General features: G+C 41.2%; 1 long non-coding RNA gene across 1 annotated transcript; it reads left to right on the forward strand.

Annotated features, from left to right (window-relative positions):
* The first annotated feature begins 528 nt into the window (after positions 1 to 528).
* LOC135981422 (uncharacterized) lies at positions 529 to 23,994 on the forward strand. Its single transcript, XR_010598426.1, has 5 exons — positions 529 to 666; positions 8,404 to 8,437; positions 16,236 to 16,318; positions 16,459 to 16,492; positions 22,417 to 23,994. It is a non-coding gene; the product is annotated as an uncharacterized LOC135981422 (long non-coding RNA).
* Positions 23,995 to 24,347: the final 353 nt, after the last annotated feature.

The raw sequence follows: 24,347 nt of genomic DNA on the forward strand, positions 1-24,347 counted from the left end.
GGAGTGTTCTCCAGCAGTTTGCAAAGACATTGAGGATAAAGATTAAAATCTTCACACAATTTTACTCCTCAAAGTTAGCAAGGAAGTCAGGGCAGTGGTAGTTGAAGTGCTTTTATCTTGAAGAAGTGTGCGGGGGGGAAATAGATGCAGTCTGGAAGCATTTTAATGAAAGATATTAAAAATGGTGACGGACTTACTTTACACTACACATACCAGCAAGGCCATCCCCATGACAGCCCTTAGGATCAAATCACCTCCTTATTTCAAAATTGTCTTCCCAGTCTTGAGATTCTATATTTCAATCGAAGGATCGATCAGATCTGGACAGTATTTTGGAGCATATCAACACTATTCTTTAGACAGGGTAAAGAGCAAATTTTACATAGGCTGAGTATGCTGCTTCCACAACATACCTGGCTCAGGGAGCAATAGAATGGATGGTAATTCATACCTTGCTACTACTAAGCCTCTGTGGTGCCTCTGCTCTCATCCTCTTATTTAACATTCTCATTGTCTTTTTTCTTTCAGTTTTGCTGATTGTTTTCCCAACCATGGGTCCAGTGATTCAGTCTCTCCCTGATGCTGCTTCTGCTTCACCAACATCTGAATCAACCTTTCTGGGAACAGTTTTCTGCTTGTCCTCAGTGGCTAATCTGTCCAGCTGATGTGAGGCGCTGGTTTGGAACAGCATGCCTTTTGGTCTCCCTTTTGTTTGTCTTTTCTGCCCCCCTTTCATGAGTTTTCTGCTGCTGTTTCTCTCCTGTCTTTGCCCCCTCTCAAGTTCTGCACCTCTCCATTTGTCTTCCTTACCTCTTCTACTTTCATTCCTTCTCTACTCCTTCACTGAGTTCTTTATCTGTGCCTGTGAGTAAGTCTACATTGCATCTAGAAGTGAACCCTCCCCACGTGGCCCCACAGACTTGTGATGGTGGGGCTTGCACTAGTGTGCTCAAAAAGTAGCTACAACATATACACAGCTATTTTTAGCGCAATAGCAGGAGCTGCACCACTTCAAGTCTGGGAGGCTCCATCCCAGCTGCAATGTAGACATACCCTGAAAGCTCCGGGTGTAGTGGTCAACTGCCTGCCAGTGCCAGCCACTGTTGTAACAAAGTAACCGTATCTCTTTCTAACTGCTGTCTATTGTAATGCAATATTTATCACAAGGGAAGTGTTACAGGGGGAAATCAGTCATGAGTGAGTGGGCTGACAAAGGGACCTTTCAATCCCTTCAGCATGTGCAAGAATTTGTAAGGAAACATACTTTATCTGCATGCTCTGCTGCAAGGACGGGGAGGATTTCATGCTATCCGATCTTCATTCTTGCTGATTGATGAGCTTTTGAAAAAACACTCATCTTACTTGGGTGAACCTTTTTTATCCAACATAATCTTAAAGCTCTTTAGGAGTTAACTCAGCAGCAGCAGTCCCTTGATTCGAGGATGATCTCTACCACAGATTTAAATTAAGAGTTAACTATATAGGAATCAGTTCACTCCACACCTCTAGGGTGGAACCTGACAGTTATCTAACAGAGAACAGCAACAGTATCACACAGTTCAGGACAGAAAGAAAGAGAAATACAGTGTCCAGCTGAACACTGCAAAGGAAATTTTATGTAGACAAAACGTGTGGAAAGTGCCCTGGGTCCTTTAATGACAACAAGCTGTCAGGCCACTGATTTTGCAGGAGCTCTGAAAAACCAAGCATCTCCAGCAGCATCCTGCAACATCAGTTTAATATTTCAAAGTAAGAGCATCACTTAATGAGCAATCCACCACTGCAGCAACTGATTGCCACTTCCCACTGCACAAAGGAGGTCCTCCGTTAAGTATGGACCTAGTACATCCCTAGTTAGCATAGAAGATTTGGCAAGATTTCCTCCTCCTTTCCAAGTTGGCTATTAAACCTAAAATGTGGCTTTTTCTACTGTGTTTGTCCTTGCCTGGCCCCCATTACTTTGAAAGGGCAGTGAGAGGTTGCTGCTGTGAGGCTGCTCAAGAGTGCAGTTGGTGGAGGGGTGCCCAAAAAGTAGAGGTTGAGATCTTTTGGGGTTTTCTTTCCTTTGGTTTAGTTAAAAGGGAAGAATCTTGGGAAGGGTGGGAAGCTCTACCCTATGTAAGAAAATACATTAAACAGACAATAGAATTAATATCTGATAGAGGAAGTTCCTCAGATTGGCAGAAAACGTTATGGACGAATTCATGGGCCCTTTAAAATTTCCCTGATAATTAGTCAAGTCAGGCCCTGGACTCAAAACATTTCCCTTCTCTTAGTTTTGCACAGGTTTAGTGAGCTGGCATTTATATGGAGATACTGCTTTTTAAAAAAGAAATAAGAACTATATTTAATTTTGGATACATAAGATTTAGGGTGAACTAATTTTGTTTATGAAAACTATCAGTTAGCTGAGCAATTGCCACAGAATGCAGTTGCTGCATCACTAACACTGCACTTTAGCGTTACTAAAACCAATCAAACAGGAGGAGCTGTAGGATGATTAGTAAGGAGGTTCTACAGTATTTACATAGAAATGTATATTAGCCCCAGAGGTCCTTCAGGCTTGAGGCATGCAGGTTGGCTAGTATGAAGAAATTTGCACTGGTGCTGCCTGTGCTATTCCTATTTTGTAGCTAAACAGAGAAATTCAGTCTTCACGGCTGTCAATCTGAGACCCCCACCCCTTCAAAAGTAAAAGTGAAGACTATTTTCTCCTTGTCTTCCTTTAAAATAATCCCACAGTTAAAATGGAGCTGCCTGGAAAGAGTTCATTCCAATGTCTTTATGCAGAATAATCTGGTTAGGAATGATTAGCCAGCTCATCTGTCTGATTGTCTGAACATCCCTAAATGCTTTATAATTCAAAAAGTGTAGACATCTGTAGATAAATAGGTTGCTTTATTATAGATATTATATCTGTGCAACTCTCCTGTGTCAACCATTTAAGTCCCCACAACTCCCTGAAACACCATTTTGAGAGGTATGATAATTCAGGGAAGAAAGACCCACAAATAGACAGTCAATCACAGCCAGCCAAAACTGAGTAACATAAACAGCTTTCAAGATCAGCACTGGAGCCAACTTCCAAGTAGGGTGACCAGACGTCCCGCTAAAATCAGGACCGTCCTGATATTTAAGTGTTTGTCCCGATATTTCACTCTGCTCTGCTGGCGGACATCCCTCTCCCCCGATGTGTCCCGATATTTTCTTCCTCTCATCTGGTCACCCTACTTCCAAGTCATTCTGAGTCTTCTTAGGAGATAATATTTTTAAATCTGCATGAAAGATTCTAAGTGCAATCAGTTGCTGCAGTGGTGGATTGCTCATCAAAGATAAATCTTGTGGATTATTTTAGGTCACACAATTGAGTAGGAAAGAGCAGTTGAACATATTCCTGTGGCCACTGGGTAGGTCCCTGAGCCAGAAGACCTGGGTTCTGTTCCGTGTTCTGCCACTGACTCATGCTGTGACCTTAGCAAGTTGATTAACCATTTTGTAAAATGAAATTAATAAAGCTTACCCCACTCTTTAAAAGCAGACAAAGGCACTATATGAATGCTTATTATGAAAGAATAAAGGGAAGTCTTAGTTTATTAGTCAATTGTATAAGAATCAGGGGGAAAAGCCATTTACTAAGGGCTAGTCTACACTAGAAGCATTACAGCAGCATAGCTGCACCAATGCAGTTGCGCCGCTGTAGCATGTATGGTAAAGACACTGTATGCTGACGGGGAAAGAGCTCTCCCATCACCATAATAAAACCACCTCCATGAGAGGCAGCACCTATGTTGGCAGGAGCAGCTCTCCTGCCAACATAGCGCTATCCACACCAGCGCTTAGGTCAGTGTAATTCATGTCACTCGGGGTGGCTTATACACCCCTGAGTGACATAAATTATATTGACAAAACCCTAAGACAACCAGCAATAATATTCTGTGGTTAAAAAAAGGCAACTTTCTGAAAGAGGAGGATGATATTCTTATGGATAAGTAGTATAGCTTTTAACACTATAATGCTTTTTTCACAAAACCAACTCCGGTCTACAGACTACTGAGGCCATTGTCCATAGATGGTATTTTACGCTTTTCAGACATGTCGCAAAAATGCCAGAGGATGTTTCTGCAAACGCTGTTCTCCGGGGGGCTTGTACATCTGGGATAAAATTCCACCAGCCAAGGGGTGGAGGCAGCCCAGCAGCAGATCCCCTATTACATGGGTTCATCAAGTCTGTTCCAATGGACTGTCAAGCCCTTGAGCAGCGAACAATTGCTATGGCTGACTGTTCAGATAAGTGTTGAAGAAGAAGAAACTATTATAAGTGTGGAAAGTGGTATATGGTGACCTCTGAGGCAGAAGATCTGGATTCGATTCCTGATGCTGCTCAGTAGATTTGCTGTGGTTTTAGGCAAGCTAGTTATCTAATCTAGCTAGGAATTTATGAGATGCCCAGGGCCGGCTCCAGCATTTCTGCCGCCCCAGGCAAAAAAAAAAAAAAAAGCTGCGATCGGCGGTGGCAGTTCAGCGGCAGGTCCTTCGCTCCCCTTGGCCGCCCCAAGCACCTGCTTGTTAAGCTGGTGCCTGGAGCCGGCCCTGGAGATGCCCCATTCACTGTGATGTCTAGGCACAAGAATGAAGACATAAGAATATTCCAGAGAAATGCTGCAAAGGGAGAACTCTGCACTCTGTTCTGCCTATTGCTGTTACTTAAAAGGAGGGTATTCTTTTGGGTGTGTAAATTTTGTCTGAGGAAAAAATTGTCTCCTCAGTGCAGAAAGGCCAATGTAATGAACTGTTTTGCATTTTCCTCTTAACACCTGTCTCTGACTCAGTCTAATTTCTTGTGGCAATATATTCCATAGTCTAGGACAGTGATACTCAGACCTCAGTGGTTCAGGAGCCAAATTAGCGATCAACATTACCCAAAAGAGCCACATAAACGTGAATTCATTGTTTCATTTCCTATATATATACATATTATTCTCACAGCAAAATGACTGACCAAATAGTGTTATTTTATCAACTACAATTGGTTAATAACATAGTAAAATCATCCTGATTGGTTAATAATTAAATCTCATAGTGTTTTAATATCATGTGCTGCAAAGAGCCACATTAAAAAACCACTTGCAGCGCAGGAGCCTCAGTCTAAGTATCACTGGTCTAGGACCTTTCTCCAAAAATGCCTTGCCTCCGGTTCTTGATAGCTTCACCTCAAGTCTTGCTAGGGGCAGGGCCGGCTCCAGGCACCAGCTTGTCAAGCAGGTGCTTGGGGCGGCCATTCCGGAGAGAGGCGGCACGTCCAGCTATTCAGCGGCAATTCAGCGGACGGTCCCTCACTCCCACTCGGAGCGAAGGACCTCCTGCCGAATTGCCGCCGCAGATCGCAATCACAGCTTTTTTGGGGGGCTGATTGGGGTGGCCAAAACCCTGGAGCCGGCCCTGGCTAGGGGCTCTATCCCTGGCAAGTATAGTTCTCTCACTGGCCAGTAGATGAGGAGGCAGTCTTTGATAAATCAATACCAGGCACTTGAATTAGGCCTGGAAGCAATTTTAGAAAGTGCATGAAGCCCCGGTGTGATACATGTCTGTCTCACCCAGAACAAGTGCTGCTGCATTCTGAATGAGATGTAGTGCATGCGGCCAACTGGTAAAGAAAGTTACAGTAGCTAAACTTAGCAGTGAGGAAGGCATGTGTCACAGTTACCAGGCCCTCAAACCATAAAAAACAATTATTGCTACCATCATTTCAGCATTCAGGAGTCAAGATACCAATTCCAAACCCACAAACTCTTGTTGATGATAGGAGAGTGAATGCTGTATATGGCAATGTTAGTGAACTGAGTGAGCTCCTGTAAGTGCTTTCGTCTTAGAATTAGCATAATTTCTCTCATATGTGGGTTTAGCTTAACCAACTTGTGCTTCCGAGCTTTGTGATATGTGCATGACAGTATTTGACTTGTCTGTCGAAAAGAAGACAAAGTGGGGTAACACCCATGGCTGACATTTACACCCATACTGTGGTCTGAGCAATTATGCTTGGCCCCCATTGCCACTGAGAGGTCATCCATTAGTGCCACCTGGGCCATTTCTGTTTGAGCCAAAATCTATTTTGACTAACATGCTTGCTGGTTTTGGGTTTGGGTCCCAAGCTGACAAGAGCTGCACATGTTACAGGGGGCATGGTGTCAGAGCTCAAACCCTCAAGTATATCTACTGGGGACTTGAGTTGAGGAAAGTGTCTCTCTCTTACTATAGTACTCTTCAGCTAGAGCAAGGAGCAGCATTGACTAGCTGCAGAGGATTTCCATTGACATTTACAGATTTGAGTAAAAGGAGAAATTACTAATGTACAATATTTAACAAAAAAACCCTCACAATGCATTCTGGCTGTCACACCACTTCCTGGTTTACATTTATAGGTTTCACCACAGTTAACACCTACAGGCAGGGTACGCACATACAAATATGCTTATAGATTAATATATTGCTTCTACTTTTAGTTTAGTTGCTTTAGTTAACTGCAGGCTAACCTATGAAAGCATTCATATTTAAATCTTCTGAGTAAAGCACTTTGAGAGCAAACCTATTAAGGTTAATAGAATGAACTTACAATGCCCATGGTTAGGGAAGGGGGAGTGAGACACTCAGTAAATTGTTCACCAAATAGCCTGTCACCTCTGGGTTTGCAGTTCAAGTCCTACCAATGTATCACTCCATTATCTTTAATGAGCTTAATTTTAAAGTGCTATGCTCTTCAAATTTCAAATATCAATGTCAGCTTTGCTATCTGCCACCTCACTCTCCCCTTAAATGCTATAATAGAGAATGTATATGGAATGTAAAATGCAAGGATATTCTAGATAAATACCAAATGTCTAAAGTTAACAGAAATGCTTTTTTTTTTTAAACGGCCCACTGATCCAATCTAACTAGAATTAAACATTCGTAGAAAGAAATCTTAAATTGAATGAACCCAAAAAGTTAACTTTTTCAAGGGGTGGGACATAGGGGGAAAATACAATTTGTAACAAGTAACTTTCTAGTTAACATTTCTTTGCTCTTAAGAGTCAGAGATTTGCTATTTACTAAAGAAGTAAGGCCAGATTTTCAAAGGTATTTTGAAGCCTAAAATACAGATAGGTCCCTAGTGGGATTTTCAAATGTGCCTAATTCCCAATGGACTTTTGAAAATCCTACTAGGTACCTATCTTCATCTAGGAGCCTAAATACCTTTGAAAATTTGGCCCCTATTGTGTGACCACTGCACTTAGTTGTGCTATACCTCTATTTAATGAGCCATACAATGGAGGTTCTCTCTCTCTTTGGAAACTGTGGTCTGCTCATCATTGTACTAACCATATTGGTTCATTAAACATCCCATGCCACATTTGAAGAATAGGTGTGTTAATCCCTGTATCCTGGTCAAATTGCAGTGCATTTCCCAATGTACCCTCTGCCGCATTACTAATATTCATAAATTAATATGATCATCTAACCTGACCTCCTGTATAACACACGACATACAATTTCCACAAAATAATGCCTTTTGAAGTAGAACATATATATATATATATATATATATATATATATAAAGACAATCTGATTTGAAAATTGGCAGTGATGGAGAATCCAACATGACCCTTAGTAAATTGTTCCAATGGTTAATTACTTTCACCATTAAAAATGTATGACTTTTTTTCCAGTCTGAATTTATCTAGCTTCCAGCCATTGGATCGTATTATACTTTGCTCTGCTACACTGAAGAGCCCATTCTCAAATTTCTGTTCTGCATTTAGGTACTTGTAGATTGTACACAAGCCATCCCTTAACTTCCTCTTTGTTAAACTAAATGGATTGACCTCCATGAATCTATTGCTGTAAGGCATGTTTTCCAGTCCTTTAATCATTCTCATAGCTTTTTCTGAACACTCTCCACTTTATCCACAATTGTCTTGATTTGTGGACACCAGAACTGGGCACAGTATTCCAGCAGTGGTCACACCAGTGCCAAATACAGAGATAAAAATAATCTCTCTACTCCTACTTAAGATTCCCCTGTTTATACAGGCAAGGGTTGCAGTAGCCCCTGTGGCCACAGCATCAGGGCCGGCTCCAAGCACCAGCACAGGAAGCAGGTGCTTGGGGCAGCCAATAAGAAGGGGCGGCATGTCCAGGTCTTCGGTGGCAATTCGGCGGCGGGTCCCTCAGTCCCTCTCGGACCGAAGGACCCGCCACCGAATTACTGCTGAGGAATGAAGCTGCCGGTTGAGCTGCCGCCGATCGCGGCTTTTTTTTCCCCCCGCTGCTTGGGGCGGCAAAAAAGCCTAAGCTGGCCCTACACAGCATCACACTGGGAGTGCATGTTCAGCTGATTATTCACCATGACCTCCAACTCTTTTTCAGAGTCACTGCTTCCCAGGATAGAGTCCTCCGTCCTGTAAGTATTGCCTACATTCTTTTTTCCTAGATGTATTCATTTACATTTAGCTGTATTAAAATGCTTTGCTTGCCCCTAGCTTATCAAGGATCCAGATTGCTCTGTATCAATGACCTATCCTCTTATTTATCACTTCTCTAAGCTTTCTGTCATCTGCAAACTTTATCAGTGATGATTTTGTGTTTTCTTCCAGGTCATTGATCAAAATATTAAATAGCGTAGGGCCAAGAACAGATTGTTGCAGAACCCTGCTAGAAACACACCAACTCGATGATGATTCCCTGTTTACAATTACATTTTGAGACCAGTTAGCCAATTTTAAATCCATTTAATGTGTGCAATGTTAATTTTGTATCGTTTGTTTCTTTTTTTAATCAAAATGTGAGTACAAAGTCAGTCTATTATATCAACACTTACATTTATCAACAAAACTCATCAAAAAAAGATATCAAGTTAGTTTTACAGGATCTATTTTCCATAAACCCACATTCATAGTCATTAGTTACATTACCCTCTTTAATTCTTTATTAATCAAGTCCCGTATCAGCCACTCTATTACCTTGCCAGGGATCGATGCAAGACTGACAGGCCTATAATCAACCAGGTCATTCCATTTACCCTTTTAAAATATTGGCACAGTATCTTTCTCCCAGTCTTCTGGAACTTGTCCAGTGTTCCAAGAGTTATTGGAAATCAGCATTAATGATCCGATGAGCTCCCCAGTCAGCTCTTTTAAAACTCTTAGATGCAAGTTATCTGATCCTGCTGATTTAAAATTGTCAATTGTTAGGATTCTTTTTGTTTCTAGCACACTTTAAAAACTCCTTATTTTCCCTTTACTCTGCTGGCCATAGATGTCTCCTTCTGTACCTTTGCTTCCCTTATCAATTTTCTACAGCTCTTAGTTTCTGATTTTTATGCATTACTGTCAACTTCCCCTTTCTTCCATTTGTTATATATACAGGTTTTTTTTACAGCTCCCTTCACTTTCCTTTTAAGCCTGTTGTGTTTTTAAGCAGCATGTCCTTCCTGATTATGGCTTTTTGGGCATCTAGTAAAGTATTCTTAAATAATTCACAATTATAATTCACCTTGCTCTGTTTAAATTCTACCTCCCAGCTGATTTGGCTAATACAAAGACTAAGTAGAAGAAGGTGTGAAAATCCTTCTGCCAAACAATTTGAGGATGCTCAAATCACTCCCAGTCCCATTAGTGTGAGTGGTGTATGTGCGTGTCACTAACTGTTTCCCAAAGTAGAAAATGCCTAAAAGCTTGTTGTCTAACTAGTAAGAGCTCTCTGGGCTAAAGGAGTGTGTAACTGGGGTGACAGCCTCCTTTTGCATATGGTTTCACTACAGCAGCCTGCCTCTGTTTCTTCTCTTAGACTGTTCAAAAAACACTTTTGTCCATTCCCAGCCCTTCTCAAGTTGTGCTTCATTCAATTAACAAACTTTTAAAATAAAGTTTTCAAGTCCATCCAAAAGTTCACAGAAACAAAGGTTGCTCTTTCTTCACCCAGGCCTTCCTGCTGGGGCCTTTCCTGCTTTGATAGGCCATCCCAGGCCCTACCTGGCTGGAATCCCAGAACCTTCTGCTAGCGCTTACTCACTCCTAGTAGTCTCTAATCCTTGAACATTTCCCCATTCATTGCAGCGTCCTGCTGCTCTTTATAAGGTAGTCACCCTCATCGCTCCCAGCTGCAGCTCATTCTGTAATCAGGGTTGGTTAGCCCCAGCTTTCCAATTGTTAAGAGGCAAGCCACCTTGTTACAAATGTCATTCTAAAGGTGATGGATGTGTGGGATTCTAAAAATCATTTTATTACTGTGCAAGATTGCCAGAAGGACTTATTGATTGTATTTCAATGATAACCTTGATTTGACTATTGCATAGTATTATTGTAAATTAAGCTCGGAAACTATACATTAAATGTGCTAGTGACATTTTGCTTAAACTCATATTCGTTTTTATAACTGCTTGCTTATTCTTTTAATAACAAAAGAGACACTGGACTGGTTTATCTCTAAAAACTTCCATGCAAACAAAGTAACCAACCTAGAGGAAAAAGGTAAAATCATGAAAAATGATTCCTGAACCCTGGATAATATTTCAATTACTTAAAATAACACATTATTATCCCCATGAGCCACTCTTGGAATGTTGACCTAGTTAGTATGCTAAGCAAAAGGAAACTTGGGTTAAAGTTGAAAACTGCCTTAAAAATGCATGTGAAGGAGTTGTTCAAAAGTTCCCAAAATGTTGCATTTTTTAAATTATTTTTTTGTTTATACCTCGTTAGTGAAACGGATTTAATAATGTGATAGATTTGCCTGGCCTCAGTACAGGAATTGGATACAACAGAATACTTAAAAAGATAAGTCGGAAGGAGAGGAGAGGCAGTGTAGGGCAATTTTAATTGAATGTGGATTTTACATGAACAATCATGCTTTAAGATTTAAGAGCAAAACCCATCCCAGATCAGTAGACATTGGAGATGAAAGAGAGCTAGTATTAGGTCATCTATTCTATCTTGCTCCCCGACAGTGAGGTGTATGCTTCTGAGCCCTTCAAAACCTAATCTAGAAACACACTGTTGTCTTGTACCTAAAAGGATTCTCCCTGTGCCTCACTGTTCTCAACTTTGGCAAAAAATTGAGTAGAGACATCAAAAGTTTGCTCTTAAATACCCATTCAGAAAGCATAATGTAACAATCTGTTGGTGTTGAATGGACACAATGTTCAGCCTTTTTCCATTTGGTTAGTCACCTGTCTAAAGCACAGGTCTAGTCTCCTACATCACTTGATTCATTTAAAAGTGGTCTGGATAAAGCACTTGTGAGTAGAGTGTAGTGAACAACCCAGCAGTGACATGGGGTGGATAAGATGTGTAATAGGTCTTCCCCTCTCTCTAGAGTCTATGATTCTTTACCGGGAGTCTATATTTTAAAATGCATGCTTGCAATGAAAGGTTAGCATTTTGAGTCAGAATCTAATCAAGTGTCTGGCATACAACATTTCAGAAAATGTCTCTTGTTACTCAAAAGTGAACATACCTTTCCTTTGCAAAAATATATAAACAGAGACATGTAGTATATGATTTTTTCTTGATATTACTGGTAAGTTATTTTTTAAAAAATATTTGTAAGCAGCATGGTATAGTGGATAGGGCACTAGATTATATCAGACCTGAAGAAGAGCTCTGTATGTGTGGAAAGCTTCTCTCTCTCACCAACAGAAGTTGGTTCAATAAAAGATATAATCTCACCCATCTTCTCTCTCTCTAAGGCACTAGATTATGAGTCAGGAGTCAGTGGTCTATTCCCAGCTCTGCCACTGACCTGCTGCATGACCTTGGGGAAGTCACTTCACCTATTTCTGACTCCATTTCCCATCCCACCCTGTCTCTTCATTTGAGATCAGGTCCACATTATCCTGGATGTTGTAGAAACATAGCAACAATACAGTATGTTATTAAAAATACAAGTGGTACATGAAGGGTGGAGAAGAAGATACAATCACATACACGTATTTTTGGTATTCATTTGCATGGATTTAAAATTATTATAAATAGCCAAATACCATCTAACCCCATCTGCCCTTAAAGCCAGAGTTAACTGGCTCATTTCTTACAGGCATAAAACTAGAGGTGAATCATTTCCTTAGAGATCAGTTCGGGCAACATGTTCCATGTTTAAGGGGCATCACAGAAAAAGGTGCAGAAAAAGGCACATCAGACTATTGGTTGAGCAATGTGATAAGAGGCAGACACCTAGGGATGGGCAGAATTGTGAATGGCCATGAATCTGGGAACAAAAAGCTTGAACTTGGTGCAGGGAAGGGATTCAAAATGTGGTTAGAGCAACAGGCAAGGATGGTGAACTTGGCAGTTGTATTTTATATGTACTGGAGCAGGATGACAAGGATGTTAGGGGAGACCAGAGATGTGGTAGTGGTGGTGGTTATAGTAATCAAGGTGGAACTAAAATAGCACAAATGAGAGTTTTGGCTGGCTGGCTGGCTGGCGAGAAAAAGATGGATCTTAAAAGGAAGTAGAAGCAAGATTTGGACACAAAATGGATGAATGGTCAAAGAGGAAGAGGTTGAATATTTAGGTTACAGACTTCAAAGATGGAGAGGATGGTGGAGTTGTCAGTGACGTAGAGAGGGAGGTGAAAATGAGAAGCTTTGTTCACGTTAAGGGGAAGAGGAGGGTAAGATCCCAAGAAGGAGATGTAAAAGGGACAAGTAAGGTGCAGGACTTAATATAAAGAAACAGATCAGAAGTGTAAAGATAGATCTGCACATCAATGGCATAGGCAATGTTCAATGACATACTTACCTTTTATTCTACAGTAATTGCCCAGAGCATTGCAATAGCACTTTGTAAAATGCACTGTTTAGTACCATTACTGTAAAATGCTATAGTGGTTTCTTTGTAAAGGTCAAAGATCAGGAAGCTTGACCTGGGAGAAGTTAATAAAGGAGATAACAATTCCCGCAGCAAGACGACATAGTGAACCCAGAGGTACAAAGAATCCCCAATAGTCAGCATCAACAAGCACAAGATGTTGAGAAAAAAGCACCCTTTTAAGTGATATTCCACCTCACGCAGCCCAAATGGTTGTCCAGTTTGATATAAAGTGATCACTTCAACCTGCCTCTCTTCCAGTTGCTCAAATGATTAATTGATTCAATTTATGCAGCTCTATGTAAGGCAAGTATTAGCTCTGTGAAAATGGCATTCTTCAGGAAAGAGCAGAACCAAAAAGAAATTCAAAACTATGTAGCTAAATAATCACCCAGAGCTCCATGCTTGAGAAGGATGATCCCCTGTCCATGTGAGAAGGGGACTTTTGCATCACTTTTGCATCATGGCTCCTAGACTACAGAGAAGATCACCTTCCATATGCAGACTTGATTTGATGAACAGGACAGGAGAGCTGAGCATCCCAGCCTCAGGCTGAATCACTTTCGCTCTGCGCCCTCCCTGGGACAGCAGCACATAGAGGGAGCTACACAAGAGCCCTGTTGATGGTGGGGAGGTCATGGAGGGCAATGTGGGATACAGCCTCTGTGCAAATGGCTCTGGACTCTGACAGCTTTCTGAAGTCCCATGAATCTTAGGGCAGATTCGAGGTGCTGAAACCCCTTTGCACATTAGGATGTGGGCCCAGAATGACTTCCTGCCCTCTTCCCCAATAAAAACATATGGAGTAGAACTGGCTTGCCCCATATAAAAACAGCGGGGTTTTAAAATATATATACACATATATAACATACTATATATAATTTAAATGATAAAAAAAATCTAATATGCCCAGATAATCCCTAGTGGAATCTAGTGCAACTGCACTGACACGAGTGGGTCTGTATCTCCCTTCACAGGGCTGGAATTTGACACAATTACTTTATCGATCCAGCGGAAGCTGAAAGCATTTGAAAGATGATGCTTTTCATTCTTTGTGCGCAAATGTGGGAAGAAAAGGCTACCACCCTGACAACTGGCACTTGTGCTGTAGAATCAAAGGTTCCTTGCCTATCCAGCTGCAGTACCAGTATGTCTACCAGATACTGCTGCTACAAATGGAGAGGATGTAAGTTAGAATTGGGGAGGGAGGAAAATGACCAAAATAAGACATGGATTAAATCATTTCATATTCTCCTTTACAGATTAAATAATTCTCCATCCTGTAACCATTGCCTAGGCAAAATGATAAGAGCAGATCACCTGTAGCAGACACCTTTACCTGAGTCAGTAAGGGAATGAATAGAGGCTTCAGACTGCTCAAATGGAAAAAAGGCTGGAGTTCCACTTGTATATTTGAAAATAAAATACAGAGACACCAATTTATTACTGCTTACGATTTAAAGATACATATATTTCTAAATCTGCTCTTGCAGTAATTGGTCTTCTCAAATGATGGTATTTAGCACATCTTCTCACTCCCTCCCCTGCATGTCAGCCTCTCTCTGTTACAGAAGCAACATAACTTTAAATCCATAAACACCATGTGTTGCTCTTTCCTTTGCTCTGGCTCAGATCCAATATCCTGATTATTATTTTGGACAGAGCCATTCATACCACCATTGTTTCTGACAGAATAAATGATAATCACTGCTCATTCGTCTCCCACTACTGAAGCTGTTTAAGTTGGACCATGGCACCAGTCGAGTGAAGACAAATTTTGGTAGTTCCTGCTTATTATTCATTTCCACAGTGCTTTCTCATCAGCCAGTGGTATCCACACAGGGATGAAAAATGAGGCTAAATTTAGAATTTTATTAGTGTTTACTTGACTGCCGAAGACTATCAGCAGGATACTAATTCTTCTCCCAAAGTATTTTCATGCAACTTTCTACAGTATGGAGATCTCGGGCCATACTGATCTCAGTTACGTGTTTAAATCAAGCACAACTCAGTTGAGTTTGAATTTATAACAGTAACTGGGATCAGAATTTGACCCTTTAACTGCAGAATATAGTCATTCTTGGAATAATACACATTAGAGGCCAACGGGTCTGGGCAGGTTTGTACTTGGGGTGGCCACTCATAGACTTTAAGATCAGAAGGGACCATCATGATCATCTTGTCTGATCTCCTGCACACTGCAGCCCACAGAACCTCACCCACCCACTCCTGACTCACCACTGCCTGGGCTACCATGACTAGACTTTATTTTTAGTACACTAGTTTGAGGAGAGCTAGCACAAGTATATCTACTCGAGCTGGGAATCACACCCCCAACTCCAAGTGTAGACATAGCCTTAAAACCACCTAGCCCATCCCCTACTTTGTTACTTTTGATTTTCTGTTGTTTTGTTCAATTTAATTTTAAGTATAAACATGAAAAAAGCGGAAGAAAAAGAAAACTAACTTCATCCCTTACCATGAATGTGAATAAACTACCTTTGTAATTTAAGGTATACTTTACTCACTAGTCCACACAGTCTTCCATTAAAAACAAGTAGTGGGATGTAGTAGCAGCAGCAGCAAGCTCCAATTATGGGACCTACAGAAGGCTATCTTACCTGCTGCTGTGTTCCACTACTCAGAATACTTGCTGGAACATTTGTATTTGCTATACTGCATCAGACCCAGACATAATATCAAATATCAGGTATTCACACTCTGCACAAGTTTAAATGAACACATTGAGGGCCAGAGTTTCAACAGAACTCAGCTCCCACTAAAACACACTTTCAGCTGAACTCTTTTTTTCAATGAAGTGTTTTCATATGGGAACACAGGTAGCTTCAAGGCCAGAGAGAGTTCTACTCTCATTTAGGCACTTAAACGAAGCATGCTTAATGGGAGTGACTGGTTGCAGAGTACTTCTGCAAATTCATAGATTCCATGGCCAAAAGGGACCACTGTGATCACCTAGTTTGACTTCCTGTATAACACATGACGTAGAAATTCCCCATAATAATTCCTAGAATACATCTTTTAGGAAAACATCTAATTTGGTTTAAAAATTCTCAGTGATGGAGAATCCACAGCCACCCTTGGCAAATTGTTTCAATGGTTAATTACTCTCACTGTTAAAAATATACACCTTATTTCCAGTCTAAATTTGTCTAGCTTCAACTTCCAGCCATTGGATCTTGTTATACCTTTCTCTGCTACACTGAAGAGGCCATTATTAAATATTTGTTCCTCCTGTAGGTGCTTATAGATTGCAATAAAGTGTAATCTCTTTGTTAAGATAAATAGATTGAGCTCCTTGAGTCTATTATGATAAGCATGTTTTCTAATCCTTTAATCATTCTCATGTCTCTTCTCTGAATCCCTCCCCAGATTATCAACATCCTTCTTGAATTGTGGACACCAGAACTGGACACAATATTCCAGCAGTGGTCACACCAGGGCCAAATATAGAGGTAAAATAATCTCTCTATACCTGCTCATGATTCCCCTGGTTATGCATCCAAGGATCACATTAGCCCTTTTGGCCACAGCTTTGCACTGGAAGCTCATGTTCAGCTGATTATGCACCATGACCCCCAATTTTTTTTTTCAGAATCACTGCTTCCCAGGATAGTCTCATCCATCCTGTAAGTACATTCTTTGTTCCTAGATGTAGACATTTACAGTTAGCCATGTTAAAATGCATATAATAGTTTGTTTGTGCCCATCTCTTCAAAAATCTGACTCTGACTCAGTAAGATTTCCCAGATAACAAAGTATAGTTTAAAAAAGAGTTAACACTGAAAGTGTGTTCCACAAGAGTCCAGTGAACACTCAAAAGAAATGCTACCATTTCTTTACAAATTTCGACAAACTCAAAGTGAACCATTATGGAGTTTAATCAGTTTACCATTATCATATGATCCATTTTCACCCTCTCTCACTTACAATGCCTCCCCAACACTGTCTCTTGATTTATTCTGGAATACATATGTGCTGCTTGATGTGTACTGTTGACTTTATATATTCATTATTAAGTGTGTAGTATAGTTTTCAAAAGAAATACAGTGTGTTGGAATCCTGGTCCATGACAAGGGCTCCTAAGTACTATAGTAATAGAAATAGTAAATAATAAAAAGGGTGTGTTAAGTCAATCTAAATTCTCACAATGTGATGTGATGGTGGAGTAGAATACTCTTATGAATAGAATTGGAATGACTGATCTGTTCTGTATTAGGAAATGTATTGCATGTAAGTATGTTAACACTGTAAGTGGGAACTTTTAACGGTTGTGTACCTAACATGTCATATTTTTGGAGTGAATAATAATATAGCATATATTACTGTTATAATATATAGGAAATTATAATCTCCCTAGTCAGATGTTATTTTGATATTTATATAAAACTTGCAAATTTTTTAAGTACACAGATAGGATTGCATGAGGTGATAGACCACGATGAAGGATTACATGGCAAGGGGGAATTGAGATGTCTTCACTGTTCATTTAATTTATTTAAAACATTCTATACTTTTTTTTTTGTAAGGTAAGTAATATTTTACATATTAGCAGGACTCCACAGAAACATACTTTTAACTGTAACTCTCTTAACCAAAGGCTTTGTTTGGGAATTTTCCTGCTGTTTTTTTTTTTTTTTTAAACAAAGCATCAAAAGTTGAAATTTGACTGGTGGAGAAAGTCCATAGGAAGGAAGCTGTGCTCTGTTTCTTCTCCTGCAAGACTATAAGAGGGGAGTGATTAGGTGGAAATAGGTAGCAAGAGCATGATTTTATCCACTGAATATTTTAATCATTTAGTAATGATATCTAGAGAAGTTTTAGGACGGATAAGAGACTGGCTTTCTCTGTCCTTCTCTATGCTTCCCTTAATCTCTTGTACCTCCCCTCTTCACCTTCTCTACTCCATTATATTGCTCCTTTCAGGAACTGAGGGCTTGCCTACACTAACGGGGGATCAACGAGTGGTGATCAATGCATCCGCGATTGATTTAGTGGGTCTAGTGAAAACCCACTAAATCGACCGCAGATTGCTCTCCTGTTGACTCCTGAACTCCACTGGATCGAGAAGAGTAGGGGGAGTCGATGGGAGAGCGTCTCCTGTTGACATCGCATAGTGTGGAACCCACAGTAAGTAGATCTAAACTACATTGATTTGAGTTACACTATTCACGTAACTCAAATTGCGTAGCTTAGATCAAATTTCCCCTGTAGTGTAGACAAGGCCTGAGCTCCCTATCCCCACTTCCTGTCCCCAAGAAGAGGAAAAAACAAAAATTTGGTGTTCATAGGCCAAGCCATTTTCTGAACTATGAGGAGACAACAATTTTTTTTCTGCACAATAAGTGAACAAGAGGAGGATTAAAAACAAAATAAGCCCCACCCTTCAAAAAAGCCTTTAAAACTACTTTTCTGGTGTTTTCAAAACTTACCCCCCCCCCAAAGTCTATTATTTGATGAGATATGGCATGTGAAATTTCGGGAGGATGTAATAATTTTTGGGAGGTTGTAATAATTTTTGGGAGGATGTTAGGGAGAATTTTTTTGAAAAAATATTAGGCCACCACTGCGTCATAACATTTTTATGTATAGGTTATCTCTGCAATAATATGGGAAGACACCCTTAGCACTGGATCCGGTTTTACTTTCCACCTTCCTATGTCAAGGCCAGTAGTATGATGCTCATCTAAACAGCTGCAGAAAAGATGCCCTCACTTTTTGCACACCTCCCATGTTTAAACAATTTATTTTACAATTCTATCACCTTAAATAGGAGGAAATATGGTCCAGTTTTAGTGGGGTACTAGGAGTCAGAACTCCCTTGGTTCTATCCATAGCTCTGACATTGACTCACTGTATGATCTTCAGCTAGTCCGTTAAGCTCTCAGTATCAGCATTTGCCCATCTGTAAAACCAGTACCTGCCATGGGTTTTATGGGGCTTAATTAATGTTAAGCACTTTGAGAATCTTGTTGAAAGGCATTTCACTCCATAAAGGTAGGCTATTATGATAGCCTCTGACAGGTAAAACCTGCAATTATATGGCATTGTTTTAACATTCATAATATACAGCGCTGTCTTACCCTCTCCTTATATGTTATGCTAATTTCCTTCAACTGTATTGTTTGAACCGGTTCCCCTCATTTGGGAATCTAAACAGGGGATACTTATCTAATGGCTCTTTGTTATAATGTTCTATAACACCCGTACACACTTTCTATGCATTTTTCTTCTGAAAACTGTTCTCAGTAATTGTTTGTTTTCCTAATAAAAGACTGTGCAGTACATTTCTCTCCTTTTCTTCCTCGTGCCATCTATTTTCTAGTCAAAATGGGTCCATCCCCGCAGACTTTGATTTAAACACCAGGTACCTTCGAAGTGCTCAGACTCCGAATTCAGATCCAAATTTGGGGGCTGGCCTGTATCTATAGAAATCCATTATTTGCCAAATGGAAAAGGGTATGGGGGGAAATAGATTCCAGGGGGAAAAACAATTTTCATATTTCTGAGACTATTATGCACCAATGTACAGTTAAAAGAAAACACCTGAACAGAGTTACCAGAGAGCGAGACCTTTAAACTGGGTAAGAGCTAAATATGCTAGGAGTGTCCTATTGCTTTCTGAAATTTGTTCTTTGTTCTTCAGAGTATATAGAGGGTGCTCATGAAACACTAAGCTACAAATGCTTGCCAAATTAAAGACCACACAGCGATAGTGTAAAAAAGGAACAGTTATAATCACAGATGTACTGTACATAAAGTAGCAATTTCCTTCTTCAAGGATAATTGCAAAAGTTGTTTGAAAATAATCAGGCCCTTATTCAGCAGATCTGGAGGATAGAAGGCAGCTGTACAAATATCAGCCACCCTGACAGAGTGTAGCCAAAAAACAAAGCTGAGATTGAAATGTGCTGGTAAAAAAAAAAAAAAATCCCGTTTTAAATGATGTATAGCTATCTCTGAGCTTTTTGTGTGCCCATACACACGTGCACATCATATGGTGACAATATTCATACATTAAAAGCAATTTAACATGCACCCTTTTATCACCTTACCTGTCCTCTGCCCATTAGCCACCTCCTCCATGACTACTAACATTCAAAATCTCTGAGCAGCTTTTAATAGCCACCTTTCTTGTCTTTTTCAGCTACATTTCTCTCCCCTTCCCCGAATGCCCACCCCCCCACCTTCTAAAATGGGGGATTTCAGTCCTACACTAGGATCAGATTTAAGGTCTTATAATTTGTGGACTAGAAATAGGGACCTTATGCTCCTGGAAAAGGGGTGATGCCTTTTTGGTGATTCCCAAAAGGATACATAGTACCTGCTACTGGCCTGACATATTTTAGCTGTAGCACAACTTTAAAATCTAATTTTTAATGTCTAGCAAAGTTATTTTGAATATTTTAGAGGTTATTTCTTGCCTTTTGGACCCTATGTGACTGAGTTCATGGTAACTAAGGTCTCCAGTGGAGGGATACAAAAATAGTTCTAATAATTTAAAAACAAAATCTAAAATAGTTCTCTGTAAAATATGATACACAGAATTCATGATGATTTAGTGTGGCATGACGTGTTTATTGGCACTCGGTTGAGACGACCTTTAATTCACTCAAGACTTGACAAGGTCAACTCCCTACAACCTTTGTACAACACTATCCGGTACTTAGAACAGAAGCTGTCTCATGTAGCCACACAAACACACATGATCTCCTAAGGCTGACCAAAAATGGAAACAGATTGAGAATATTTTTGAGATCAAAATGCCTTTTCACCACCCCCCTCATCGTAGGAGTTTGTTGGCTCAAGAGCCTCAGAACATCTCAACTACTGCAATGTAGTAGCAGGATTGAGGTGTTCTCCAATGTAACCAGGACCTAACCTGTTTGAGGTTAAAACCCAACACCTTAAATTGCATCTAGAAATGAACTGGGAGCCAGTGTAGACAGAAGAATACAGTGGGGTGTGTTGCAGATGTATTAAAACAACAAGGAGTCTGGTGGCACCTTAAAGACTAACCACCAGACTCCTTGTTGTTTTTGTAGATACAGACTAACACGGCTACCCCCTGATACTTGCAGATGTATTGTTCTCCCTGCAGGAAATACTTGTAGCATCTCCAGCACCTCCTTAAGGAAATAGAGACGATCCTGTGTTTGGCACCTCTGTCCCTTTGACAACTGGGAGTTCAGTCTGAATCCAATCAATCCAGCAAAATATAATGAAAAGTCCTTATAAAAAATCCTTATCTCATCTTTGGAGGCAGCAAGCACTTATAAAACCGCCTACAGCCAGGAGCAGGTCTGCTGACTGGGACTTTGTGGATATTACAACAGAGGCAAGAAACCCCTTGGCACAGAGGGCACATTTTTATTCCTATACAGATGGTAATGATCCTGCAAGGCTTGACCTCGGACTAGGAGTACTACTACTGGCAGACAGGGGGCAGCTGGTAGTTGCAGAAAGGGGAGGCCTAGAGTGATGATAAATGTATTAAGCTTTTTTTCAATGAAGAACAAGCAGTTAATGGAATAGGAGCATTTGATAGTCAATAAACAGATAAATAAGAGACCGACAGCTATAGATTACTAGGGTTCTGGTGACATAATAAATCACAGGAGCACAGGTCATCTGGATAAGGACATTACCGAGCCCCTTCATGTACTTCCTTGTAATTTATAGTGTACGTATTATAAAACAAGCCTGTGAACAACACAAACTAATAGAATTTCTTTTTTATTTTTTAACCAAGGAGCTATAACCAGCTAAAGATTGCAAGTGTCAATTATTTTTTCTCCACAAGCAATCGTTCAGAGTGAGTCTTCTCTATAAAACTCAATAGTTTACTTTTTCTGATACAAAATCCACATATATTTATAATTCATCATTGGGATGTCATGCCTGTGAATGACATTTTTCACTGCTGTATGATAAATAATACTTTGCAGTCTTTTTTAGCATCTATTAAGGGAGGAACTCAAAGCCCCTTACAGTGATGGATATTTCCATTTTAAATCTGGAGAAATAGCTGTGCCTATCCTGAGATTTTCTTAACACTTTCCACCCTCCATTGCCATTGTGGTAATCCTTGTGTAGATAGACAAGGTGATGCCATTTTTACAACTACATCATCTATTGCTGTTCACAGCAAGTCTAGACAACATACTGTTAAAAAAATGACAGCAGCTAGAGCTGATTGTGACGGCATAGTTAAGGCTGAGGCAGAAGTATTCAGTTTATCGTGAGTTTTGAAGCTTTATTTTGTAAAAAGTTCATAAAAATGGCAAAAAAATGCAAGGTGGAATGTTAACTTTGAGTAGTATTTTACGATTTTATGATGGTTTGATGAAAATTGAATTATACAAAGAGAATAATGAGTTGTTAATTTTAGACGTTTGGAAACATTGGACTGTCTCTCCTTTTTTCAGACATCTTTTGCAATAAATCTAAAACATGGTTTGTTCCACCTGTTGCTCCTCATGTGCTCATTAATATTATGTATATAGAGAGGAAGTATTTTGTCTGTCTCATAATTTGCCATTTTTTCCTCCAGAAACTGAAAAGTGCCAAGAAAAGCTTGCTGTATTTGGCAGCAATGATATAACACATCCACTGGGAGACACTGAGTCTGGAAAAGTGAGAAGAAAGAGACTCTCACCAAATATCTCTGCAGAAAGGTCCATGAATTTGCAGCCAGGAGACTGAGTTAATATCTCATTGCTACTGATTGCCCTTCATATTTTCATGCATTTCCCCACCCTAATTATTAACCAAGACCATAAACACCAGCCCTATAATGCTAGTATAAGATGCCCTGTTGTACAAATAAGCTAACACAGGTTACTGCAGGCACAGCTGGGAGTAGCATTCAGAAATGAGACCCTGATCCCTACTTTGGCCCCTTTATACTGGGTAAAAGGGCAGAAATGGCATAAAGCCCCAGTTCCAACAGGGGAGGATTCCACTGGGAGAGGCACGGTGGAAGGCCGCTATAAGGCTTCCCTCTCAGGCCTCCCACTCCCACGCAAGCCATGTGTGTAGGGTGACCAGATCACCACACTAAAATATCGGGACACATTGGGGTGCCATCAGCCCCGCCCACAGTCCACCCCCACTCCTCCCAGGCTCTGCCCCCACTCTGCCCCAGGTCCCGCCCCCTCCCCGCTCGCCCCCCCCACCGCGCCCTTCCTCATCCCCCAGCCTGCCACTGCTTGCTGCATCCCTCCTCAGTCCCCCACCCACAGCTCGCCTCCCCATCCGCTTGGCCACCTGCCCGCCACTTGTCTCTTCACTCCCCGCGCCCACCACAAACCCCTACAGCGCCGACTTCCCCTCTGCTGGGTGGGTGCTTGCCCACCCCCTGCCTCTTCCCGCCCCTGCACCGCTCTCGCCCCACCCCCATTCCACCTCCTTCCCCCAAGTCTCTGCCCTGCCTCTTCTCTGCCTCCTCCCCTGAGCGCACCACTTACCCGCTCCTCCCCCCTCCCTCCTGGAAAGTGCTAAGCACCGCCAAACAGCTGTAGGCGGTGGGAAGCGCTGGGGGGGGGGAGGAGCGGGGACAAGGCATGCTTCGGGGGGTGGAGGGGGAGAAGGAGGAGAGGAGTGGGGAGCTTGGCTGCAATTTTCCCCCATGGGTGCTCCAGTCCGGAGCACCCACGGTGTCAGCGCTTCCCTCCCGCTCACCTCCTTACCTGAGTATTGGGACGAATGGCATCCCGATCGTACATTGATCAGGACATGGGACAAAGGGTTAAATATCAGGACAGTCCTGATGTTATTGGGACATCTGGTCACCCTGCATGTGTGAGCATGCTGGGAGGAAGCTTTTCCAGGGGGCCTCTGCCAAACAAAGCACTGAGGAGATTCCAGCACTGCAGCCTACAGAACAGCTTGAGGAGGCTGCTGTGATGTACACAGGCCCCCCAGAGTGATGTAAGTTACATAAGGAGGCACTACAGTCCCTGGAGCAGCCCAGGATTGGGAGGACACAAAAGGTGTTTTATAAATCTCCTTTAAATCCCTGCTGTCTTTGGGCTGTGAGTTCTGTGCTGAATTAGAGACCTGGGGTAAGATTCTGAGCTGCTCCTCTAATATGGTAAACCTAAATCATAAACACACTGCTTTTCATTCTTGATTGTGCTTCAATTATTCTGTCTCAAAGAACTAAACCAAGCACTCCTTTTCCAGAGCCAGGAATAGAAGCTAGGATTCCTGATCTCCAATATGTTACTGATGTCTAGCAATCATGTAGCCCACTAGGAGGCAGTATTATTTAGTGGTTAGAGCACTGGACGGGGGTTCAGGAGACCCGAGTTCTTTCCCCAGCTCTCTCACTGGTCTGCGGCATGATCTTGGGTAATTCACCTTCCCTGCCTGTGCCCCAATTTCCCCATCTGTAACATGATACTGAGTTCACTTTGTAAAGTGCTTTGAGATGTGATGAAAAGAGCTAGATCACCTCAGAGATTGGATCAGTGAGCTACT

Source organism: Chrysemys picta, chromosome 2 (genome assembly GCF_011386835.1).
Source record: "Chrysemys picta bellii isolate R12L10 chromosome 2, ASM1138683v2, whole genome shotgun sequence".
In the NCBI taxonomy this organism is placed as follows: domain Eukaryota; kingdom Metazoa; phylum Chordata; order Testudines; family Emydidae; genus Chrysemys; species Chrysemys picta.